This window comes from Schistocerca piceifrons, chromosome 1, assembly GCF_021461385.2.
Source record: "Schistocerca piceifrons isolate TAMUIC-IGC-003096 chromosome 1, iqSchPice1.1, whole genome shotgun sequence".
NCBI classification, from domain to species: domain Eukaryota; kingdom Metazoa; phylum Arthropoda; class Insecta; order Orthoptera; family Acrididae; genus Schistocerca; species Schistocerca piceifrons.
In genome coordinates, this window is record NC_060138.1 from 527,815,239 (window position 1) to 527,841,154 (window position 25,916).

The window sequence follows — 25,916 nt, forward strand, 5'->3', positions numbered from 1 at the left end:
CAGATAATGGCAGCCTGGTAGCTGCATGAAAGCGTGGAGTGATTTGGACACAACTCACAGTGACCCCTCCCCTTTCCCCATGTAATTTAGAGTGAACGTGAAGGACGCACACCATAGCAACTTCCCCTCCTCTACCCTTGTGAATGGAAGTGTAGGACGCCAGCCAAAGCGGCTACAACCACGTGTGTAAAAATTATTTGTGAACTTTTTCTTTCAGGTTTAGAAAAGACTGATAAGAGATAATCATCTGTTTATGTATCATGTTATTTTCTTTGAATTTGTGTATGTAAAAATGTATTTAATGGATTTAAGATTTACATAATTTTACATATTTTTATGTGTTTGTTTGTCTAAGGCAATATATGTATGCCAAAGTGTTTCATTGACTTTGCTTAAATTTTGAGTAAAAATGTTGCTTAAGGCAGTGAACATGCCCACAATTTAAATAATTAATGTAGGTAATCAGTTTTCTTTTAATGTTTCTACATGTTTACATTTCAATTTTAATTTTTCATAGGAAGTTAAGCTGTACTCTTGCTTCCCTTTTTGAATTAATTTTTTTTCATTCATTAACAATAATAAACAAAAAAATTTAAGTAGAGGGTGATGTACGGAAATAGCCTACTCACGCCGTAGTAAATTCACAGCAGTCTTTCCATTGTGTGCCAGCCTGTCTGTTGTAACTAGCTCTGACGTCATAAATGTTGCGCAATACTTTAAAAATCCAGTAAATAACCTGAAATGTTTCTAGCATGTCAGGAGTAATACTAAATTAATATGTGTTGAATATCAGTTCGATAACTTTAGCCATTTTCGAAATTTGGACGTTTTTCTGTAAGAATCGTTGGCGCAACAGAAAAGAGCTAGAAAGTTAAAATTTTATATTTAGATTCATCTTTCATAATAATTTAATAAAAACAGTACTTTGGATTTCACAAATTAAAATTTTAGTGGAAATTCATGATTTTCTGGTTTTCGTCTTAAAACTTAAGGAAGCAAGATAGATTAAGTAGGCTAATAAATAAGGCTAGGATGTTTATATTTAAGTAGAATGGAGATCCACTATCACCATAAGGATGTGAAAAGTTTCATTTCAATACCTATAAAACTATAGCGATAGCGTATCTCCAAAGGGCCAGTTCAGAGCTCGTCTACTGCGTGCAGTGTAATTAAATTAATTCTCTCGCCCAAAATATTTAACTTAGCCACGTCAAAATTTTATTATCAATACTTACCTGCGTGCTGAATGCACATTTAAATTAAGAGCTTCATCGGCCATCAGCAAGAGAATCTATGATTTATTCGGTAACTTAATGTGGTGCATTACTAGCCCAGCGGCTAGTCGGGAGAGCCGATTTGATCAGGCGTTCCCTTAGCCGTCCGCACCGCGGCTTTATATATAAGAACGCTGCGCGAGGAAGGCAAGGCCCCAGTTCTCTCCAGACGCTGAATAGCACGTCATCTGTGTCGGGAGTCGCGTCGCGTCGGTATCATTGCTACAAACAGCCTCGGATGCCGTATTAAGTTACTCGAGATACGCGTAACCATGAAATCATTTGCGAGTGAAGTGTCAATTCTGGGATGATTTTCATTATCTAGCTTCAGTTTGCGTATGTTGTATTTTCATGTGCCGCCGCGGGACAGACATTCTACCAATTATTTAGCATGGCGTTTGATGAAACTAATCATCAAATTATGGCGAGCATTTATTTTAACATTTAATTCGGACATTTATAGTTGCATCAGCACATTAGACTCTGAACTGCTCTGTTAGTTAGGTTGTGTGGATACTTTTGTTTTTCATCTGTGACTTTCAGAATATACTCAACTATTTTAGAAAATCGTTTTTGATTATAAATCCCGGACAATCTCCTAATTCCTCAGAGCTATAAGTGTATTCTCAGATGAAGTGGGCACTAGGAATTCTAATAACAGGCTTCACGTTTTGCTAATCACTTTCTGGTAGCCAATATTGTAGTTAGAGAGCCAGTGTTGAGAATGGCAAACAACAGCAAAAATAATAGGAACATTTTAAGAACAATAATTTCACCCGCCGCCGCACATGTGGTTAATCGGCAGGGAAGTGCAGTGTTTCAACATTCAAACAAACATTTATGCAACAGTTAAACAATTAATTCTATCCGCCGCCCCACAGTTGGAAAAGCCTGTCACAAGTTTATTATATGTGAGGAGGATTACTTTCAAGGGGACAGTTAATGTTGATGAATAAATAAAGACTCTATAAGAAACAGAAAAATTCCTGTTGCTTTTAGATCACACTTTGCATTAGTTTATTGATATTAATGATCGAGTCAGGTTTGCAACCACTATTAGATACATCGAGTACAGCATCAACACGTAAGTGCGTAGTGGCTGGCTCTGAGCACTATGAGACTTAAGATCTATGGTCATCAGTCCCCTAGAACTTAGAACTACTTAAACCTAACTAACCTAAGGACATCACACAACACCCAGTCAAGTGCGTAGTCACTAAATACCATGCACCTTCATCTCCCTGCTGTACTCGTTGTATCTGATACTGTATGCAATCCTGAACTCTGTCATGAATTTCAATAAAATGTGTGATCCAGACATCGATCTCTGTAACTTAATCAACGTTCATTTCAGTTTCTTATCTTTGAAGAGAGAGACGAGAATGGCATTCCCCCATTTATCGGGGATATTCCTCAATAAGCAGCACATAGTACAGTAATACATCATCCTATACCTCAGTAACATGCCACCATATTTTATAAGATTTGTATTAATTATGCCTTCTCTTTTTGCTCTTCGTTTTTTTTTTTTTGAAAATTTTCAGATAGTTCTTGAACTTTAAATAAATTTTCTTGTATAAGCTTAGTCTATTATCACTGTATCTTGGACGTAAGGTTGTTTCTGCACTCTTACCGTACCACAGAGTTTTTTAATGTGTTAATAATGAATAATGTTTGTATTTATTATGTTTTGCCCTTCCCTGCTTTGTTAATATGCTTCCCTTTTCGACTGATTTGCGTCTTCTCTCTCTCTCTCTCTCTGGTTAGGTTGAGAGAAGAGAGATATGTACATAAGGGTTATATATGTATGATACCAGTCTACAGTACGTAAGTGTGAGGATTTACCCCTAGTTTGCCTTATACGTCCATTTTTATTCCTTTTGCTTTCCTTGGTACAGTGTTACAGATAATTAAAACGTAACTGTTAAAGGAATTGATTAAAATCTGCAGTCTCTTGGACAGACAGTAGGTGTATGGATTTTTTTTCTCTCCTGCATTTGGAATTAGATTTCCATGACACGTAGGTTTGACACTATTTCTTAACAGCGAAATGAGGAACGATGTAATGGAGACGGTGAGTAGTAGATAGGTATGCATAAACAAGAACTGAGACAGTGTAAGCTCCGAGAAAGAATGAAAGTTCTTTACCCCACACAGGCTCACGCGCGCGCGCGCACACACACACACACACACACACACACACACACACACACACACACACACACAATTCACTTTGCGTAGTACCGCAGCCACGCTGCAGTTTATGTAAGAAGTTGTCACATTACTTTTGACTCGAAGAGAAAGTTGCTTAATTACTTCGCATGCCATTCTCGTTCTTCCATGAATGTCATCTTTGATATTACTCACAAACTGGGCTAACTTTGTCGTCGAGACGGGGTGGGGACGATATCACTGAGCAAGAGTTACCCTCATGTTACGTAAAGGGAATCGGGAAACCCCACAGGCACGACCGTGGAGGAGGACACGCCACGCTCTGCCGGTGCTGCCACTGCCTTCATTTCCCCCACGTGGACTGCTGTGCTGAGATTCGTACCCGTATTCCCAGCTCCTTGCAAGACTTGCGGTTTCGGAGAATTCATTGATTCAGATACACTGTACTTCAGATCCTCTTTCTCTCATCCGGATCGCCCGTTCATCCGGATGGTTTTTTTAGTGCTCTTAAGCATACTGTGTTTGATACTGAGAAGGGAAGATGTCTGCGACAACACTCGATGACCAGAATCATTAAATCTAAAGTCGGCCAACACTAATCTTGGTACGTCAGTTAAAAAAATATCAATGAGCTGTACAGTACTTTATTTCCACGTTTTTTGTGAGTGGAAAATAACGTTCAGAGAGGAAAAAAGTGGTGGTGCCAAAAAAAAACCACTGCCTAGAATACATGAACTGTTGAAAAAAAATTGTTCCTGAATTTGATACAGGAACTTCAACGGGGTCAGATGCCAAGAATAATTAATTACCAACCCTTTGTGGCTCCACTGACGCAGTTCGCAGTTCGCATAGTGAGTGAAGAGCTGGTGGCTGAGTTTGTGAGAACATTTGCCAGCAGTCCACGACGCTCAGACTTAAAAACAACGCATCTGCACAAAACAACAACTTACTTGGAAGCCCAGGCGTGAACAACTTTGGCCAAATGATTGCTGGTGAAACGCTCACGTAATCCTGCTGCACATAAATTACAACGGAACTAGCTGAAAAGAAACACACTGTTTATTTCAGGAAGTAAAACCCATTGTACTATTTTTTACACAATTTGCGCAAAATTTAAAATGTGTAATTTGTCTGTTTACATGAAGATAAATACGTGTTAATGTGAGTCATTTAACCAATACCATACTTTTTTTCATTTTCCCGATTTTCTGTAATGCGGATACCTGCGATCTGACCTACTTAGGATAAATGAGTTTCGTCTGTGTTTGTTTCGAAAATGGTCGCATGATGTGTTGAATAACAGCGTATATGCGTGATTGAGCTGTAGTTAGACTAAGAAGCTGGTTATAGGACGAAGCTTCGCGATTTTGATTGTTCTGCATATAAACTGCCGTTGATTAACAATACCATAGTCCACTGCAAAACTCAGAGAAGAGAACGGGTAGATGTAAAGAGCAGTTGGCGGCCTCTACGAAGGAGACGAATTGCCTGCTGACTTGATAGACGGAAGACTAATATTTAGGGGATAACAGTCTCATCTGGATGTTGACTGGCTCACCAAGAAATGAATTCTGCTTTATTTTCACTTATACTTTACGCATTGATTTCCCTGACACGCAAAACAGAGTCCTGAGATGCAACAGAAAAGGATGACTTGAACAGTGTATTAGCCCATTTACAAGCACCGGCACGTGTAATTCGTAAAACGAAGTGTCTCAACAATGCAGGTGCCTCTTGAAAGAAGTTATTGTTTACTCAAACATCACACTACTGATAATAGAAACTGCGATTCCACTTCTTTATGCCGTAAGTGAAAACTCTCTTTGCAGCAGTACTACTTTCGTTGATGATTTGTCATGCGTGGATGTAATGCAGCAAGAGATGGTTCTACTCACCTCAATAAGCTCCGCTGGGTTAAGGACAACACACAAGGTTATTCAGTGAAGGAAAGTTGTGAAAAATTATGATGGCACTGCATGAGTCCGTAGACTGTATAATGACTAGAAATAGCTGAAAGTTAGGAAGTTCATTTTACCTTCCGGGATGTAGTTTTGTCTTTCTGTAAATCAGTGTTCTAAAGGATAAATGAGGGTATACTCTCAGATGCGTACTGCAACACAAGTCTCTAGGCACTCTTCAAGACTTTCTATTTAAGGCTCAGTTGAAATTTGATATGGAACATTCACGCTAACAATCAGTTCTTACCTGGAGCTCAAGACTTCCTGTCACTACATCCTGATATAGTTAAGCTCACCAAGAAGTTCCACGCAGGCGGTTTCTTAGTTTACAAGCGGCCTCTGTGGAATATGCCACGCGGAATTAAAACTTATAATAAAAAAGTCCTGTTTCAATTTATCAAAATTAAAATCAGATATCATAAAGTTGTCCACCATCGACTGTCCGCCATCTTATAACATTAATAAGCATTATACTAACATTCTAACAAAATCATCGTATCGATTACATACACAAGCTTGCTTACTAGTTATTCAGTTAAGACTCCCACACAGCACAATCAACAAGTTAACAATGAATTGTACAGTACCGCATTGCACCCATTTGTTGAGAGTGTACAGTGACATCAGAGAGCGAGAGGATGTTAGTGTCAATGCATGAAAAGTTAAATGCACTGGATAGTTAGGATAACGGAGAGTGTTTGAAAAGAAAAATTGCTCTGAATGTGATGTTGAAGCTGTTACAAAGATTCCAGTATGCTCAGCCGTAGGTCTTATAGACGTAAGTGACTTGTTGTGAAATAAGGGCGCTGACCACGGTATGATTTCTGATCACGTATGTAGCTCTGTTCGCTCACCTGCGGACAAGACGATAGCAATGATTAGATGATGAGCACGCGCGCGCGCGCACACACACACACACACACACACACACACACACACACACACACACACACACACACACACAGAGAGAGAGAGAGAGAGAGAGAGAGAGAGAGAGAGAGAGAGAGAGAGAGAGATATTTGGGGGGGAGGGGGGGAGAGAGAAGCAGCAGCGAAAGTGGACAAAATAATGGTTCGTATGCAACGCCATGCGTAAAGTTTCGGCTGCACGTAAACGACATACGAATCTGACACAAAGAAAACTTACTGGTTATTTCTTCTTCTTCTTGCGTCGAGTCCCACCATCTGTGGACCACGTAAAACAGTTACTCAGAGGAACTGTGCATTCGAATAAGGTGATTCTTCCTGTCGTTTAGTACTTTTTCATTCTCCCGCTGTGTTGTTGTTTCTGTTCGTTGGTGGAAAGTCTTTCACGTTTCCTCTCATTATCATGAAAACCGTTGAAGTTTGTTATTACAGTTCTGAATTTTTTCTATACTTTTAATGATTTTTTCCGACTAATTTTGTTGTTTACTGGTGATACACTAATGTTTTCCTTCTCGTTTTTGAAGTATTGTAAGATTATTTTAGTCAATAGACATTCCTCCAATCTTACCACACATCCAAAGAAATTGATCCGCCTTCTCAGAGTTATGTCGGAGAGTATGGGATTTTTTTTTGATAGTTCTTTCTTGCTTCTTAAGTTGTAGTTGTCATTTTCGTCTATGACGGGTCCCAGAATTTTTCGACGTATTCCCCTTTCTTTTTTCCCCAATTTTACGGTTCCGTACCTCAGTCGGTAAAAACGGAGCCCTTATATGATCACTTTGTTATCTGGCTGTTGGTCTGTCTGTCAGGACCCCTTTTTCTCCGAAACGGATAGAGGTATTAAGATGAAATTTGTCAAACAGTAAGGTCTACAGTTCTTGGCGGTGTAAATAATTTCGGCTTCAGAGTCAATGCAGTCAAAAGATAGACAATTATGTCACGTATTTTCATACTCGCAAACTCTTCAAACCCTATAGATGAACTATCAGTATACATAATTAAGTTTCTACGGAAACCTCAGAGCGGGAGTCTTTACCGCACTTGGCCGTTTGTTTCCATTTCTCGTACTTTAAATGAGGCAGAGCAGTCTGCCGAATACAGTGGTTGCCGTTTTATACCAGTTTCATATTGTATAACTTTCCCATTAATGAAGATATATGTTCTTTTTAATTGTAGGTGTCTCTGCCGAGTTGAATCGCCATCTCTATCTTCTGGGAGCCTGCGCTGCTTGCTTTTTTGGTCAGTCCATTGGTTTGAATGATTTCTTGGAGGTATTAATATTTTTGAATTTGATTAATTTTTTCCGATATCTGTTTTCAACGACTTACGATATTTGTCAAGTATTCTATCTTGATTAGTGTTTCGATGACTATTTCTCTGTATAAAACATGATTTTTTTCAATATCTAGTCAAAATTTATGTGAAAATAATTTCCATTGTGATTTTTCACTTGAAAATTAATATAACGGGTGTATTAACAGCATTTAACCGACGTCATTCTACTTCTTACTAACTTTCCAGATTATCTGGATGACGTACAGTCCCGTCTAGTCCGGATAAACGAGGTTCCCCTAAATGATTGTCATCACGTACAGACTGATAGAAACTTTTTGCTTTACTCCATTAAGCCGACGGTGTAGACAACCTACACGCACACTGAAGTTACGTGCTCAGAGACCAGGGTTATAGATCCAGGAAGTAAGCACATCACTGCAGTCCACACACACACACACACACACACACACACACACACACACACACACACACACCTTCTGGTGCTCGCTAACGGCTGCGCCTGTGCAGCTGGCAGACCCGCGGACCAATGCTGTAAACAGGATTGCATAACGGTCGGCGCGAGTCGTAAAAGCCGACCGTGCGCCTTGGTTTCCTGTGTACTTGCACATCCATAAAGGGAAACGCACACGTGGGTCTATGCGCTTGTTAACATCTGTGTGTGCCCTAATGCTGACTACGCCGTTGGTTTTCCGACACGTGGCGTTTGTGCGGTTTTATTTTGTGTCGTAATGTCCCGCTGGAGACCTCTAGCGCACACAGGCTCAAACTTTTACCGCTAATTTGCTTTCGTTCCTGACGAAAGGTAGCGCCCTGGATCCATAGTTACAGTACATCTATATTCAAATTAAAAGACTGGTGCTATTCAGAGGACATATCTAAATCAGAAGAATACAGCATGGCCTTAACCACTGAGCGAGATGGCGCAGTGGTTAGCACACTGGACTCGCATTCGGGAGGACGACGGTTCAATCCCGCGTCCGTCCATCCTGACTAGGTTCTCCGTGATTTCACTTAATCGTTTCAGGCAAATGCCGGGATGGTTTCTTTGAAAGGGCACGGCCGACTTCCTTCCCCATCCTTCCCTAATCCGATGGGACCGATGACCTCGCTGTGTGGTCCTTTCCCCCCGAATCAACCAACCATGTCCTTAACCCTCATACTCAAAAGGAGGCATGACGGATGTGACGAAATAGAATAATTTTAAATAGAAAATCAAACTCTATGAAGGTGTGATTTATTCGCAACGTAGTTACTATTGGAGACGGAATATCAGACTGAATTTGCCTATACTAGTGCTGTATCGTGCATTTTTTCCCCATAAGAAAAAACACAGTGCTCTCCCCCTTAGAATTACACTTACATCTACATGAATGTTCTGCAATTCACAGTTAAGGCCTGGCAGAGGGTTTATCGAACCATTTTCTTTCCATTTCTCTACCGTTGCACACACAAACAGCCCGCGGGAGAAAGGTACACCTAAAGCTTTCCGTACGGGTTCTGATTTCTCTTAATTTTTTATGATGATTATTTCTCCCTGTGTAGGTGGGTGTCAACAAAATATTTTCTATTTCCGAGAAGAACGTTGGAGATTGAAATCTCGAAAAAAGACCTTGCTCCATCGGAAAACGCCTTTGTGTTAATGATTGCCACCCCAACTGGCGTATCGTCTCTGTGATACACTCTCCCCTATTTCGCGATTATACAAAACAAGCTGCCCATCTATGAGCTTGTTCGGTGTCCTCCGTCAATCCTATCCGGTAAGATTTTCATACAGCACAGCAATGCCCCGCCAGAGGATGGACAGTCGCAGTATAGGCAGTCTCTGTAATAGACCTGTTGCATCTCCTAAATGTTCTGCCAATAAATCGCAGTCTTCGGTTTACTTTCCCCCACAACATTATCTATGTGACCATTTCAATTTAAGTTGTTCGTAATTGTAATCCCTAAGTATTTAATTTTATTGATATTCTTTATGGATTTGTGTACTTTATCGTGTAATCTAAATGGTTCAAATGGCTCTGAGCACTATGGGACTTAACATCTGAGGCCATCAGTCCCCTAGACTTAGAATTACTTAAACCTAACTAACCTAAGGACTCTCTCTCTCTCTCTCTCTCTCTCTCTCTCTCTCTCTCTCTCTCTCTCTCTCTCTCTCTCTCTCTCTCTCTCTTACAGGAAATCACGAATCCAGTCGCGCGACTGAGACGAGCCTCCATAGGCACACAATTTGATCAGAAGTCCCTTGTGAGGGACGGTGTCAAAAGCCTTCTGGAAATCTGGAATCAGTTTGAAAGCCCGTGTTCATAGCACTCATTACTTCATGAGGAGAAAGAACTAGTTGTGTTTCACAAGGACGATATTTTCTGGATCCGTGTTGGCTGTTTGTCAGTTAATCGTTTTCTTCGAGGTAATTAATAATGTTCGAAAACACTATACATTCCATAATTCAATAATTCATTGGATTAGTTATGTCTCTAAGTATTTGGAAGTTTTGTAGCCATACGAAGACTTCAACATTTTGGAGTAGAATAATCGTTCACCAGTGATATCTTCGCACTTTTTTTCACACCTGTAATTTGGGCAGCATAATACAACAGCTTTGAAACCACTTATTGGTTTTGATAAAACATTTAAACATCCTTTCTTGTAACATCTCCTCTTGCTCTTGCGCCTCCTTCATATTTGAGTAACATGTTTATGGAAATCGTACACTATCTATATAAACAAAAATGTAAAGGTTCGTCAGTTCAAAATCGTATATCTCCGAAAGTTCTAAACCGATCCCTTTGACATTTTGACACAACACTGCATTCGAAAACGTACATGTTTTTATATACCTACTGCAGCGTCGTATAGTGTATAAATTTGTATTTTATATGTATAACAAATCAAAATGTAATATGTGAGCATATGTTTATATTCTATACGGCAGTTCCGTAGGTTTATAAAAACACGTGCCTGTTCGAATATAGTGTTGTGTTAAAATTTCAAAGGAATCGGTGAAGAACTTTCGAAGATTTACATCTATATGTAAATGAGGACTCGAACATATGGTGGGAGGGGCCGTGCAATACGTTACATGGTCCCACAAAACGGGCGGCCTCTCCGCGCGGCCCTGTAAGAAAGGTCACAGTTCGTAGTAACTGAAGAAAAGTCATCAAGTGAAACAGAAGTGATGTGTGTTCAAAATCTTTGATATTTAAGTTGTTCATCGGTTACTTCGAAGTCAGGACACAACGTAGCATTCGAATACGCGTGTTTCTATATACACGTGTTTCAAATACATGTAGATAAATGTGTAACATGTAAAGGGAAAATGTTATTACCAAAAATCTGTAAAAGTTGTTGTCTGATTTAAGTTTATACACAATACTCTAATAAACATTCGTATGGACGTTATATATATATATATATATATATATATATATATAATTGAAACGTTGGTAGGAAACAGGAATGTTATATTTATGGTTTATCACCTTATGATAAGCATAGTACCACAGAATCTGAATACCCAGTATAAATAAACAAGGCTCAAGGTCAGGAGGAGACGGCACAGGAGATAGACAGAGGGATGTGAGGAAATGAAGGCAGAAAGTGGAAAGAAAGAGATGAACAAAGAGAGGGGAGAAGACGGACTGAGTTAATGGGGAGAAAGAGATACGGACGTATATCGACTTCACACACATCAGATGCGTGTGCTTTTGGTTTTCTATATTTTCAGTTTAAAGCTTTAAGCATACTGACGCAGAGTAACACTTGCCCAGGAACAGTTAGTTTTATTAAAGGCCATCACGGAAGCACAGATAATCTAACTGCACGTGCTAACGAAATTGGAACAGCTGCTTTACAGACACGACGCATGTGAAACAAATGACGCTCGGAAAACCAGCATCTTGATGGAACTACAAACTCAGTCCGGGCCTAACTCACAAACGCGACAGCAAAAAGTAGTTTATCGTCCTCAGGAAGTTGTACCTGAGAAACCGTAACAGACACAGCGGCGATACAGCCTGTGTGACGGATACTCTGCGCTTCACTAGCGGGCTGGGAAAGATGCCAGAGTAGCCTCGCCAATCAAAACATCTGCCAGGCACCCAGCGGCATATCGCGGTGCGCGGCGGCAAAGCGCGCTCTCTTGCCCAGCACAACGCTGAACTGACCAAACGAACACGGCAAGTGCCACAACCCCATTCCGCAGAAGCTTCACTCAGTGCCAGAGGAGTCAAAATAGGCGAACACGTGTTTCGGCTTATCCGTATATATTCGAGCGTTCAGAGAAAACGGCGCTCAAAGTTTTCGACGAAACTTACAAGACTTTGAGAGAGCGATAACCTCAGCCGAAATGGTAGCACAGTGGCTAGCGTCGCGGCCTCTCACTTTTGCACCCCGTGTTCGAAACCTGATTTTTTTTCTGTTTTGTTTTACTTTTCATTTATCTACCCATGTCCCGTAGAAGGCTACTTCACCTATGTTTCTTACCAAGATAAGGGAACAAGCGTTTACATCAATTGTAAATTACATCTGGATTTAACGATCTCATACACTTAGTATATAGTGTGTATGGTATTTTTAAGGTTGGTTGGTTGGTTGGTTGGTTTGGGGACCAAACTACGCGGTCATCAGTCCCTCTTTCCTCATTCAAACAGGTCTCGAGTTAAAAAGTCCAAAAAAGGAATCGGAGAAAGATAAGGTGTAAAACTAACGTCGAATCAAATTGAAAGCAAAACTTCAGAAGCTAACAGAAAGAGGAAAACGTACACGAAAAGGAAAAAGTAGTGGAAGGTATTAAAATAATGAAGGTTACAATCTTTTGAAATTCTCATATTTTTATATGTCATTCCTATATCAATTCTTATAATTAGTTTAATCTCATGTTTGTTCTTCAGGAAGATCAGGTGCATTTGCCTGGATGATACCGATCGTAAAAACATTCGAAACACAGATTTTCGGAACACCACGTGTTATATCCTAGCCAGTAATGCCACCCGAGCCCGCTGCCAAAAGGTTGGCAGCATCAAAGTCCGGACGCCGTCCGCATAAGCAGCGCCAGCGAGACAGGAAATCGCCGCAAGTCTGCGCGCGCCACCGCTGGCTTCTGGCTTCTTAAGCGCTGGAGTCGCGAGCGCTAGGACAGTTCTGTATTCGCCGCTCAGTTGTATACTCGCCACCGAATTGTGTACTTGCTAGTCAGTTGTGTGTTCATCGCAGCAGAGTTGTTGTTTGTAGTCAGCCGACGCTGACCTAGCCGCTCCGACTCGAACTAGACAGATTTCTGTAGACACGGAGTTCACTACTGTGTATCTGTATCTTCGTTAATAAAGATAAGTACCGACTTTTATTTAATCAGAGTGTTTGGGTTTTCATCTTTCTGTTCACTGTTCCAGCGGACCGGTCGGCCCGCTATTAAAAGTGTGGCGGTGACTTCGTAAGCCGTTTCTACCGCGAATTGTTTGTCGCTACGAACACCGCCACAAAACCACGAGCTTCACGCGAAGCAAGGTTTGCCACAGTGACGTTTCTTCGTATGAATCTCACTCGGGAATGAAACGTCTATTAACACTGCAGAAGATTTCACACGTTGGCAATAATTTCGTGGGAAACCACACATGACGGACCACGTTTCCTAAAACAGGAACTTGCAACTGATTGTTAATCAAGATACACTACAGGAATTTCACCGAAAGCAATTCCAATCAATTTTGTCATTCATTTATTGCTTTTTTAATTAATCCCCCAGACATAGAATTCGTAGACTAATAAGGACGACGTTATTTCAGTATAGAGTGGAAAACATTCGTGTAGTATTTTTCTTCGGTCACGGTTAGATAAATGAAAAAAATAGAAATTATCGTCGCTTCGGTTGAACCATTCCCTCGCTAAAAGGCACATAAAATACCTCGAAAACTTTGACCGTCGTTTTCTCGTATCTAATGATACGCTGAGACATGGGTTCACTTATTTTGACCCCTCGTCAACTGAACGAAGTTCCTGGGAAATCGGATTGTGGCACTTGCCGTGTTTACCTCGTGAGTAGCAGAGCTGTAAAAGGAACTACTGAATTTCGTACAGTATTCAGTATTTTCGAGGCAAGTATTCGTTACAAAGTATTTGTTACTAGTTTTTTCGTTATTAAACGTTATTTCTGGTAAAGGCATTACACATTATTGCTATCCTAGCTACCTGTGGGTATTACTGTGCTCACAAAAACTGTAAGGAATTTACAAAAGCTGGGTGATTGCGGAAAAACAGATACTAGGTGTTTTTAGATCCGTAGGCGTTTAAAGCTCTGCCCATCTTCAGATGACCTGATAAAAATATAGTAACAAATATGTTGTACCTAATGCACAGATGTCTTAAATAAGCAGTGTAGTTGCAACATATTTGCACAAGTTATTTTTGATGGACGATTCTAAATTGGTGTTTAATAAACCTTTGACAATTACACAAAAAATCGCCAGGAAAACCATGCAGTTAAACAAATTGACAGCAGTAACTAGATACGGTGACATAACATGTACAAAACTGGCAGTGGGTTAATAGGAACGGCCTCTAGTGCGTGCTAGGTAGACCATCTGTCAGCAGACGGCTGACTACAGTGACGCTGCTTTACAACAATAATATTTCATCGTCATCAGTTGCATATGTGCCCACAACAGAAGTTAGTGTAAAAAATTATATATGGAATAAAATATTTATTTATAAATTTTGAGAGGTATTCACGCAATCTTATTAGGCAAAGAACAATATACAGCAGAAGATTATTCTTTAATACACACAACTTAACTTTTTCATATAAAATGGATGACAGAAGAAAACTACACGTAATTTGATTAATACAAAATAACAGGACAAATGTTCGTTTATAATCATAACCTCCTACAATCCCGTCGGGTAGATTATAGAAGTCGGTCGGAGGGGGGGGAATAGAATGGAATATCGCTTAATAAAATGAGAGTTGGGGGTGCTCCACCGACAAACAGGTAAAAGTTGGTTTTGCTTAAAGTAGTTTTTGGTAACAGTTTTGGAGTTCAGGGTAAAAATAATAAATAATAAGGCGCCCATTTTAAGTTACATGATACTTATTGGTTTCGATAGTAAGCTATTTGCCGCCCTTATTCTTTTGTTAAAATGTGTTTGAAATACATTGCAACCAATATTGTTACATAATTATAAAAAAATTATTGAATCTGTTGGAGTAATATATTCGCTGAATTCAGAAGTCCTTTTATCCAGTGTAATATGATACTCCTTTGCGTGGGGGGGGGGGGGGCTGTAACCCACATAGCGGCCTCCCCCCCTCCTTGCTACAGCCCCTGAATCCCGTAAGAACAAAAAAGTAAAATCTGTAGGTCAGGTAGATAACTTTCTTAAGGCTTGAACAAAGAAGCTGTAGATAGGGAAGTTGACACAAGTATTCAGTTCAAGTGAGCAAATGGTCTCTCAGAAACAGCAGTCAGGAATTTAGGGAAAAAATGTTTTAAAAAGTAGATAGTAACACAGTTGAAAATAAAATAGCGGTCAAACATATTTCATTACCACATTTGGCCCTGTTTCAGAAAGAATAGCCAATGCCTTCAAAAAATTTAAGATTCAGGACTTTTTTCGAACAAATAACAAACTAGGGAAGCTACTACGTCATAATCTAGATCTGCCTTAGGTCAAATATTGTAACGGAGGAGTGTAAAAAATTAAATGTGGGTCTTGTGATAATTTTTACATTAGGCAAACTCGGAGAGAACTGAAGACGAGATTCACAGAACGCTGGTGTGCGAGTAACAGAAGTGCGTTTTGTTGTCATTTGAAAGAGCAGAACCGCCAGCTCAGTACAGCTGGAAATAGCCTGTCCATATTACATTCTAAATAAAAAGTCAGTATTTTATATACTCTCCAGAAACTTGAAATCTATATACCAATAGTCGGCTAGCTCCAAACCTTATAATTAATGAGCAAACCTCTTGCTATCGGAGGTGATTTTCTTTTATATATATATATATATATATATATATATATATATATATATATATATATATATTCTTCTTCTAAAAGGAGAAAAAATGTTATCTGAATTACGTATTTTACTGTTTAGTTCTTATGGGATTATAAGAGATTATTTTGTTTTGATCACATTACTGTACGTGTAGTTCTCTTCTGTCATCTAATGTATATAAAATAATTAAGCTGTCTCTATAAAAATTATTTCCTTCTACATACTGTTTTTGCCTGAGAAGATTGGCATGAATAGCTCTTATAATTTATAAACACACATTTTATTTCATATGTCATTTTAACATAATTTTTATTATGGACAAATATGTAACTAACAATAACGATGAAACGATGTTGCAAGGCAGCGCCTGTGTAGCCACACCATCTGCTCATATATTGTTTACCTAGCAGGCACAAAAGGCCGTTCCTGTCATTCCACTACAAGTTTTGTACGTGTTATGTCATCTTATGTAGTTACCGCTATTATTTTGTTTGACTTAATAGTTTTCGTGACAATTTTTGATGTACCTGTCAAAGTTGTCTTTAACGTTTATTTGAAATAGTGTATATTCCTCTATCAAAAATAATTGTTGTGCAACAAATATGTTTCACTACATTACCTATTTAAGACACTTGGGTATTATGTACACCATGTAATTTTATATTTGTTACTGTTTTTTCGTCAGGTGACTTGAAGATTGGCAGAACCCGAACCGCATAATAAGGAATAAAGTAAACGTGTCTAAAAAACATCTAGTATCTGTTTTTCCGCCATCATCCAGGTTTCTTAGATTCATTGTAGTTTTTGTGGTTATAATGGTCACACACACATCTACCAAGACTTCCAATCAAATTGACGCTAACCGTGATCGTCCACATACTGTCCGTTCATCCGTGACAACGCTCAACCCCTTTATCAGAGGTGCAGATATTGCAGCTTCCATGCTTCCGACATCGATACTCTGACATTTCTTTTGATACTAGGATATTGTCGAATATTTTGTATCGATATCGATGCGGTCGGTATATGAAATTTGAATTCAAATCGTACCCAAACCTACGAAGTCACCATCGCCCTGCAATCATGAGTGAACGATGACTTCTAACTGCAGTTGTTATGTTGCAGCGTGACAATGCCTTTTGAGTGGGATCTTTTTCCTGAACAAATGTTTCTCTTCCACATGTTGAAGAACAATTACCATAGCTGTGTCGGCGTTAATGTTTGCTGAAGTTGCAAGAATATAACGCATCGTACCAAAATAATTGAAGATTGAGTCGCCACACTATATTATGTAGGGCCACTGCAGGCAGACATGAAATTTCCACCATAAGGCGACCATTGTCAGTTCACTCAGCGTTCTTGCCTGCGAATCGTGTGTGCTCTCAGTTAGTATGAGATATGCACGACGAAGTCCCAATGATGCAAGACGGCTATGTGTCTCCAAAATTTTAGTAAAGTTTGTACTTAGCTTTTGCAGCATCGTCGTCTTTAAGTTGCCTTGTGTTTTCCAGGTTCGTTGATTCTGCGAAAATAATCCTTAGCAAATTGTCCCTGCAGTTGTTTAGTAAAATAAAAATGGCTTTGTACTGGAAGACATTTCAATTTATTAGCTGATAGCTTTTCCACTATTCAGCTTTTACAATGCAACACATTTGTTTTGTACTGCGCAATATTGTTTGACAATGGTACACATACATAAGTCTTCTTTCAGGAGCTTTCATTTGACACGTGACTCTTGCTTCAGAAATGCTTGGCATCTTCGGTACCAAAGTTAATTGCCTGCTTGCGTCTTAGTTTCGGAACAAATGTTACGCAGGCGTGAAATTTAGTATACATATTGATGTGTTTTGTACAGAAATCGGCTGTCACGGAACTGGCGTTTAAACCTGCAAGTATCGTTTTACAGACTTTTGTAAGTAGTGCACGTAATTTGACTAGCGCAATGTAATTTCGGAGTTGTCGGCAATACATTTTACTATATGTTCCTCTAATCTGTAATCCGACTACTTTAACAGGATAAAAATAAACGTGAAGTTTTGAATATCACAAAGGTGTGAATCAATTGCATTTTTAAGAAATTCTTGTTGTCGAATAAACTTTAGCCTATCAGGTATGAGGGAAAGTGCGAGTTTTACGGGATTCTCCATGGCCTGAGCTCTTTTTAATCGGATATAAAAGTCAGAGAAGATAATTACTTTTTGATTTCAGAATTTTCGTAAATTTTTTTGTCACTTGAAGGTAAAGATTGGTTTCATGTTTTTGTGGATTTAAAGGTTGTTCACAGGTCGTGATGTATCAGACTAAATTGAGTATCATTACGTTTTGCTATCAGCTGGCATTGTTTTATTGCTTAGTGTCAATTATCGTAGGGATCTTGGTTTATCATTCATTAAATGTCTTCTGCGTCAGTAAGCGCATCCCGTCATTTCAGAAAGTACTGAAAACTTTATTATTCAAGTTACGAGTGATAATTTTTACCTAATAGGGAAAACTTGTCAAGCAAACATACCTGGTACCACTTCTGACTAAATTAGTTCGTTTGATTACCGGGTTGAGTATAGAGTGCCGAGACCGATACCACAGGCAAAACGTTTCAAATGGCAGGGCGCGGCTTCAATAACGCGATTGCTTTTTGCGAGAGATGACTTGCACTTTTTTGAAGTCTTAGTTACTACTGACGTATTTATATTTTGAGTGAAAAAAGGAGGATCACGAAGAGTTGAATCTCGAAACAAGAACGGAAGCAACTTAAATTACCGTGTGCTATGCATCCGCAAATTTCGAATTATTGATTCTTTGTGCGTGCTCTGTCATGCCAATCGCTTCGAACTGTCGAGGTTTCTTCAGCGGACCAGACAACCATTTACATTTATTGAGAAATTCGATTTATGGTGTTCCGAATTAGCTGCAGTCGACAATAAATACGAAAACTGTGACCAGTTTCACAAGCAGTGGAAGTAGGGTCAGTAAATAACAAACCCGACCACGAATTACGAGTGGCAGAAAGCGCCGAAAAGGTCACAAATCGTGCGTTTCCCTCTGCTGAAGCCACGAAAGTATTGCACACTGCACCCGTGTCTGCTCCAAAAGGCATGCATTTTTTGTACGAAAGGTAGAAATTCGTTTACGTATCGTTAGCCCTTTAACTGCTAGTGACGTAAATATCGTTGCACAGCCATCGTGCCTCCAGCCCTAACCATGTGCGCAGGATGTTTCAGCTGCCCCTACCAATGCAGTTAAGCGCGCCAAGAGTGCTAACGTCGGGTTTGTACACTTCAGAGTTTTCATAGGAAATTCACGCTATAAAACAAGGCTGTATGTGGACAGTTGTTACCCATGTCCATCTCTCGTCCACTACTGGCATGAAAAAACATAGGTATGCGGAAACTAGAAGCCAAATTGCAAAGAGGAGAGATGGAATTTAGGTCAGCCGACACTGTGATGACTTTGAAGTTGGCATGACAAAAACCGACGTTCGTATGTTGACGAAGGGGCGTATGGTTGCAATGATATCTGCTGTGAAAATGGGCTGCAAAATTAATACGGATAATTTTAAACCAAAATTGTATTGGAGTAGAGCAGTGCAGTGGGTAAATACGACGTGCTACTTAACTCGACGGAATGTCTTTGCGAGATAATGAAGCGGTGCAAAAGAACTCTTTGTTTCAATCCTTAGACATGTGCGTGCTAAGGTCTGACGTTATTTACAAGGTTCATATCGGAAAGAATATTTTAGTCGTCGAATTTCCATCTTTGGCTGCCTCATTCGTGATGTTTAAGACACACACCACCAAGGAAGGAAAGCATCATGAGCGTGTCGATCAGACGAGAAAAATCCATCGCGGTTCGAGAAAGGCACTTTCCAAGCATTGTTCAACCGTCGGTAAAACAACACGCAGCTGTAAGGAGATGCATTATATGCAGGAAGCACAAAATACAAAATGAGTCTCGTTATTGCTGTTAAGCAATGTGATGTAGGCCTGTGTGTTGTGCCTTGTTGCGAAGTCTAACACACAAAAAACGTTCCGAAATATGTTTCTTTGTAATGTTACCTAGCTTTAGGAACTTCAGCAGTAGAGAATACTCAAAGTATAGTTTTTTTAGGAACTTACTGGTGAGAATAAATACAGAAGAGCCTGCGATAACAGGCAGCAGCAGGCGTTGCAGTGCACAGCGCCATACCGTGCCCAGCGCGTAGGGCACAATTGGAGCGTCCCGACCTTACACCAGGGATGGCTGTCACCTCTGAAACAACCTGTCTTCAGTTATGTGGTTATGTCGATTTTTATCAACGCTGGTTCAACCGGACTGTTAAAACCGCTCAAGGTAACCGGCATTTGAAATAACCGATTTTCGGTGTTATTATTCCTGTTATTTCCTGTAATAAAGGTAGAAATTGCCGGCCGCGGTGGTCTCGCGGTTCTAGTCGCTCAGTCCGGAACCGCGCGACTGCTACGGTCGCAGGTTCGAATCCTGCCTCGGGCATAGATGTGTGTGATGTCCTTAGGTTAGTTAGGTTTAAGTAGTTCTAAATTCTAGGGGACTGATGACCACAGATGTTAAGTCCCATAGTGCTCAGAGCCATTTTTTGAAAGGTAGAAATTCAACAAAGATCGAAAAATTTTGACACTCTCATTTTCAAGATATTTACACTCAAAATATTAAATTAAATAGGCAAATGAAAGAGGATTTACTCAGTCCAACGTTCGTTGCTTTCCTCGATAAGTAATAACTACTGCAAAAAATCTCAAGTATTCTCCCATTGATTCTAATTTTTTTAAACTCTGCTCAAAGATCGTGTTCTATTCGGGTATCACACCACTGTTTTGGGCATTACGAATAGTCAGTGCTAAAGCGCGAAACCTGAAGTTGAGAACTCTCATTTTCGTGTTATTTCGTCCATTTAAGGGCTACTTGGAGACACAGGCAGCAGATCAGTTGCTTTCTATTTTTACTGCAAATTATGAATGAAATGTTAAGTTTTAGTTTTTCTCCTTATAGTATGTAATAAGTTCGTTGTGGATTTTTTTAATATTTTAAAGCAAATGAAGCATTGTACTACAGTGATACAGCACTTCGTAAATACTTCCAGACTAGCTTTCCTTGAACGTAAAAGGAATTATTTAGAATAATAGCGAAATATACAGTTTATGCTATGTTCCTCGAAGCAAATCAAATAGAACATCTAATACAAATCTAAGGAGTAATGCGTAAGACAAAATACACGACTTAACATAAGTTCCGTGTTACGCACGTGTCATATAACGATGCATCAGTACAAGCTTATAATACAAACGCACTGTTTTACAACATACTGTTTCTTTAGGAAAGACACTTCGTTTCCAATACAACGTAATACAGGAATCGTACTATGTTTTCATGAACCACCTGGAGTAGTAAACCAAAGAGTGTGGATGGTACGTAGTTTCCATTTTTTTAAATTTATTATTTGGCTTTCGAACGTGCTCATACAGCCATCCATCTCAATAGTGAAATGTCAATTATGACGATAAGAATGTGGGGACAACACAACACCCAGTTTACAATGTTGCTTTGTGCTTGGTACGCTACATAGATACAGCAAATTTTTAGTTATCCTTAAATAAGTAGTGAACGCTTACTATTTCCTCCAACATCATTCGATACTTCCGATGCCTATACTCTCATATTTCTTACGATATTTGCATCGCTATCGATGAGATAGGATCCAAACAAAAACATATAAAGCTATTATTAAGGACGACATGTACTGGAGTAGAATATTCATGGTGTCTTACTATGGTGCACAAGGTATAACAATTGTGTATGGAAATTCACTAAATAAATTATACGATTTTTGTTCGTACACTTCCTATACACTGTTACTTAAAAAGAAAAAAATCTTCGTACATAACGTCACTCCTATCGCTTCTAACCTCAGTTTGCATATGTTACTGGTATAAAGGCACTCACTGTCCTGATGTGTTGTTGCATTGTTAGTACTTTGTCCAATATCTGTACTTCCTAAATGCGCCAAAAATTCTCTTCGGCATTTCTTTTGTTGGGGTTTGTAGTCCTTGCAGTGAAATTGTTGCCCAATCTTCTCGTATCGCAGTTTTCAGATCACATGCGGCCTCATTTTGCCTCTCATTGCGATAAACACACCTTGCATGAATTCCCCAATGGTTTGCCACGGGTTTCATGTTTGGGCTTTGTGCAGGCCAGGGCAAGACATTGATATCTTTGTCTTCAAACCACATTTTAGTTTTAGCAGAAACATGCAACACTTGCTTTATCTTGTTGAAACATCAGACTTTCGATCCCTAGACCCTCATACGTTCTAATCAGTTGTATTAGAGTTCATTCTAACATTCAGCCAGGCAGTGCGTAATACACTTTTAGCGCAGACGGTTGCCCAAATCATAACACTTTCACCATCAAAATTTCTACTCATTTTTAGCTGTTGCTTTGTTCTCAGATTATGCCAGTAATAGTAATATCCATCCGACCCATCTAAAATCAAACTTTTTGTCGTCACTGAAGATCATTTTACCTCATTTGAAATCCATGACATATGTTTTGCAACAAACTTCAATCTAACCTTTTTATGTTTGGGTGTTGGAGTAGATTTCTGCAGTCGTTTCTTAAATGCGAGATGTTTGTCATTTGAAAAAAATTGTCGTACACGTTTGGTAGTTGCTGACAACTGTAAATCAGTCACAAGTTGAGAAGAATAACGGTTTGTGACCCTTGATTTGAGGGAAACGAACGGTTTCGAAGCCTCAGATAATTTCCCACTTTGCCCATATTTTCCGTTCTATCTATATGGTGCGCCCAATCTTACGAAGTTACCAATCATTGTACTTGAACGGTCCAGCTTTTTGGCGATTTGACGATTAGAGAGTCCCATATCCTCGTACACACAAATTCCTGCTTTTTCATTTTTTGACCACTGTTTTCCACGTGGCATTGCACAATCGTGGGTTACGTGTAGAACACGAATTGTGAGGGGGAGTGTCCACGTTTCTATGTCCCCAGTTCCATACAATACAATACAATACAATACAATACAACACTTGACAGTGGCAGTAAGTCGAAACATGCATGTACTCTGTGTAACTGTCACAAACTAAATAAAAATTGTAGCAGCTAAATTGGACTGCAGATATTCCTGAATAATTTCATACTTTGACGTCTTACAAGCTGCGGGGTCAATGGAGAAAGAAAACCTATTACTAAGAGAATAATCGGCAGTTAAAGAGGTTCAATTAAGAAAGCTTTATCACATTGTTAATTAATGAAGAATTCTACAATTTGTTACAACCATGTTTCAGGACTGTCATTTCTGAGTAATCGCCCAATAAACTTGTACTACTGACCATTAATTTCTTAAAAAACGTTCCTACATCTTAAGATTGTAAAGGCTTCAACACAAAAAAGACGTCAGTATGAAGTACCACAAATAGGAAAGGTGGATAAAAACGGTGAAATGAAAACAAAACTAACTTATTTCTCAAGCACACAATAAAAATTTCATATTAACAAGTTTCACCTAATTTACTAACGATATTAGCAATTTCGCAAGGAAAACCTGCCACGTGTTTTGGAAACACACCCCTGTTTAGCCTATGCCTAGTTTTATTCATAAAATCATCTTCGAAAAAAATGATCTTCACAAACAAAATAAGTAGCACATTTCACATTAGGTGACAGTTTACAAACACTTTCGCACTTCAGAAGCAATGCTTGAGGTTGTTTTGGAAACATGTAGAAATGCTTGTTGCTATCTTTCTCCGATGAAGCCATGTAATATCCAGAAGAACAGCCGGGGAATTTACAGGAGTATTTTCAACGTCAATTTGTTGTGTTGAATATTCTGAAAAAACATAAAATTCTTCATTAAATAGAAATACTACTGACATATCATAGTTAATTAAATAAATAAACGGAACCACACAGCTTAATTCACGATAGAAGGGAATAAATTTCATTTATAGGCTACGAGATTATTTACTGATAATTAAATGCCTTACCTTAGGATTAATTGCGGAAATCTTTTCAGCAGGAAATCTCTTCAATTCCACGGCGAACTCAATGAAATTTAAAGTAAAAAAAAACCTGTTTATAATGAAGATCAGTAGTATATAAATATGAAACAAATACGAAGACGACTGTAACAGTGTACCTCAGTACAGAGCAAGACGATAGAATACCAACAACCGTCATTGGACAGCTCTCATCGGTCAATTCCAGCTTCGTTTGCCCCCTAGCGCCTCTAGTGGTCTGGAAGGGACTACGTGGCTTGTTGCCTCTTCTCCCATATAGCTTTCATCCCCGTGGCAAACACCACAGAGAGCTGACTGCCTTTATACCGAGTTCCACCCTCTACCACATGAACCGTTGATTTCTTGTTATATATCGTACTACTGACACCAAATGCGATACCATTTGACTGCATTTGTCGGTATACTTGATCTCATACTATTGCATATACACCGTGCACAACTATTTCAGCCGATAATGCTATGTATCTACTGGGTACATCACATATGTAGAATTGTGGACAGTTGGGAATGTGGGTCTCACAGGAAGTCCCTGAAGTAGCGCTATTCATCTGTGTCCTCGGTGGCTCAGACGGATAGAGCGTCTACCATGTAAGCACGAGATCCCAGGTTCGAGTCCCTGTCGGGGCACACATCTTCAGCTTTCCCCATCGAAGTATATCAACAACACCTGTCGGCAGTTGAGGGTTTCAATTAATGATCATCGATAATGTTAATTTTCCTCCAGATAACCTGCCTTTATACCGATTTCCACCACCACCACCACCACCACCACCACTACTACTACTACTACTACTACTACTACTACTACTACTACGTGGTCAGGCCCAGTGGACCGCACGCATCTAAAAGTTTCCTCCTGCACTGTATTCTGTCCATTGCTGCTATCCACCATTCGTCCACATCTATTGACACTTGGTTTAAATCTTCATGCAGTCCATCACTCCTGGCAGTCTCTCTCCTGTAGGTGTGAAATCCAGGAGCTTCCGAGGCCATCTGTGATCCTCCATCCAGGCCACATGGCCGGCCCAATGCATTCGTTTAGCTTTGACAGTTCCTGCTATGTTGGGTTGCTGGTATAGTTCCTCAAGCTCTTGGTTGTATCTGATCCTCCATTCCCCTGTATCTGCATCCAGAACCGGACCGAAGATCTTCCGAAGCACTTTCCTCTAAAAAACAAGGAGCTTATGGAAGTCCTGTTTCCGGATACTCCATGTCTCACAGCCATATAGAACAGGGTGGATCAGGGTTTTGTACAGTCGAATCCTGAACTGTCTGGAGAGATTTGGACCGAAGCAGTTGTGCTAGGCTGTGGTAAGATCGGTTTCCTGCTTGTATTCTGGCATTGATCTCTGCATCACATGACGAGTTCTCAGTGAAAAGTGCCCCTAGGTATTTGAATTCTTGCACTCTCTTGTAGGAATGGTCCCCAACCTGCAGTGATTGTAGATGATCAGCAGTCTGACAATGACCACGCGTCATAACGAGGTACTCTTTCTTGGCTTCATTTATGTTTAGCCGATTTCCACTACTTAATATCGAAACGTCCGTACGACCAACCTGCAGACTTTGGGGCCTTATGGAGGGAAACAGCCTGTCTGGTGGGTGACGGGGTGGGGGGAGGGGGGGGGGGGGAGTTGCAATTGCTGCAGGTGTCAGGAGGTGGCGTGTCAGCTGGGCGCACTGCGGCCGTCAGCGGCCTCTCTGCTCTGACAGCTGACAGCAGACTGTTGGACTGCTGCCAGGAGCGCCGCGTTCCGGCGTGTTTCTCAACTGCTGCCGCCCCCCAGTTACTGCGTACCTTTTAGCCTCAGAACGGGCCTTTCAGGCACGCATTGAATAGCCGAGCTACGTGGCACAGCAGACTACGTACAATGGAAGCTTTCTGCTGCTTAAAATGCGACAATACCCAGTTGAAAAATGAGTGAAAGAAATCAAGCTAGAGTTAGCTGCCCGTCGGCGTCTTTAGAACTGGAGCCGTAGGTCGGGTTGCGCCGTGACGGGAGACGGGAAGCCTGTGCACTCTTCATTTGGAGAGGAAGAAGATTCTCCACATAGCTGTAATTTTCCTTTGAAATTTTATTCGTAGACTGGTTTCGGGAACTTACATTTCCATTATCATTACTGCACAATGAGAGAAAAGAGCAGTTAGAGCAACAACGAAGGGTAAGAGATACGCACACTTTCTTCTTTATTCAACAGCATTGCCCTTGTATAAGTAGTAAGAAGCCAAGAAAGAGGAAACGATTTAATTGTTA

The 25,916-nt window shown here is 39.9% G+C and overlaps 1 protein-coding gene across 1 annotated transcript in view; it reads left to right on the forward strand.

Moving 5' to 3' along the window:
• LOC124798491 (protein retinal degeneration B) overlaps positions 1-25,916 on the forward strand; it is a 565,476-nt gene that overhangs the window by 239,655 nt on the left and 299,905 nt on the right.